The sequence below is a fragment of the Gastrolobium bilobum genome, unplaced genomic scaffold, assembly GCF_033153095.1.
Source record: "Gastrolobium bilobum isolate Gb01-03AN ecotype WA unplaced genomic scaffold, APGP_CSIRO_Gbil_v1 utg62931, whole genome shotgun sequence".
Taxonomy (NCBI): domain Eukaryota; kingdom Viridiplantae; phylum Streptophyta; class Magnoliopsida; order Fabales; family Fabaceae; genus Gastrolobium; species Gastrolobium bilobum.
Window position 1 is genome coordinate 10,033 of NW_026899104.1, and position 1,672 is coordinate 11,704.

Sequence of the window (1,672 nt, forward strand, 5' to 3'; positions counted from 1 at the left end):
GAAATTTGTCATGAAATCTATTGGAAATCACCTTCCAAACACATTGGTGGTAGTCTTGAGCCTTGAAACCCACTAGATTTTGAGAAAACTACCCCCAAACCCGCAGCCCTTTGGTGTAGATTTGTGTTCATGGAGTTGTTTGGAGCTCCAATGGTTTAGTATGTCTTGGAGGAGTCCTAGACCAAGCTATTGAGTAAGTTTCATCACTTTTTATTGGTTGGATTGTTGATTATAATTCATGAACCGTAAGAGCATTTTGTATGATTTGTGTAGTTAGAGAGCTCAAATGGAAAATATGTATTAGATAAATATATCTTAGAATGATGTGTGGGAGTCATAAATGCAATAAAATTTATTGGTGAAAATTGATGATAACTTAGTGAAATTTTTAGTGTGATGCCATGAATTGGTGAAATTGTATTGATTTGTACTTGTGCAATTGAGTTGTTGGAAATTTGTATGAGTTAATAATGTGATTGTATGAGGTGTGGAATAGTTGAATTGAAGTGAATAAACCTTGGTGTATGGTGAGGTACAATTCGGCCATGTGAGGAAAAATAGGAAATTGATGTTGTGAAATTGGATGATTGATATATTGTGTTGTTAAATGGTAATTAGAAGGGTTGTTTGATGGTTGGATGCTTGGGAAAGCAAAGGAAAAATGATGGATTGTGTAGAAATGGAAATTGTGCCTAGAGTGAAATAAATGGCAAAAATGACGTTGAGAGGGGGTAAAATGAAAAGTGGCACCTAAAATGACATTAGGGTAGCCTTAGAATGCTTAAGAAAAATAAAAAGAAAATGAAAGAAAATATTTGGTATTTTAACACTATAATGGCCGAACCACACCCTTGGTGGAGGTGGATTTTGACGTTTTTGAATTTTGATAGATTTACCGTGTGTTGATGATTCGTATATGGTCATTGTAGGTTTCCTTCCTTGGATTTGAACCCCGAACCGTGAGCTCGGTGGGTTGCCCTTGGTCTTGGACCAAAAGGGATTGAGGTAAGTCTTTTGGAACCATGCATATGTACTTGATGAATTGCATGTGTTGGTGAATGGAAAATTAATTGGGAATGTCCTCTGTGTAGGCATTTTGTTTGTGTACCTAGCTCGGGAAATATATTGCTTTGGAGCTGTGGGAGAGGATTATACAGGTAACCTCTTGGTACTGGGGTTTGATCCCCTTGTGTGTTCCACCATGCCCGTTGAGGGTAATGGTAGGAAGTGTATGTAAATAATATAGAATAACATGTTCATGCATATTGTATGTGTGGTGGTACATAGGATGTACCGTGTCTTTGGCCAGTAGACTGTTTTCCTTCGGGCGTTACGGACTTCCAATGGATAGGTCTCCGAGAGGGAGTTCCAGTTGACCTGGGGTCGTGGTGTGTGATCCGGGTTGGAGCACACTAGGAAGTCTCGGGTGGATATGGATGGAGGGTGCCTTGGTTTGATGTTCTGGGAACACGCCTTGGTTTGAAACCCATAGGCTTATATGCCAAGCCAATAAGCTGGACGTTGCGTGGTTTAGGCATTGACCAATCCAGCTTCGTCGTATTTTGTATCCCTATGCTCCCCTATTTCACTAAATCCCTTGCTTTATCCCGTTTTCAGATGTTATGTTATGTTATTTATATGCATCGAAGTGAGCCATTGAGCGGAGTATTCT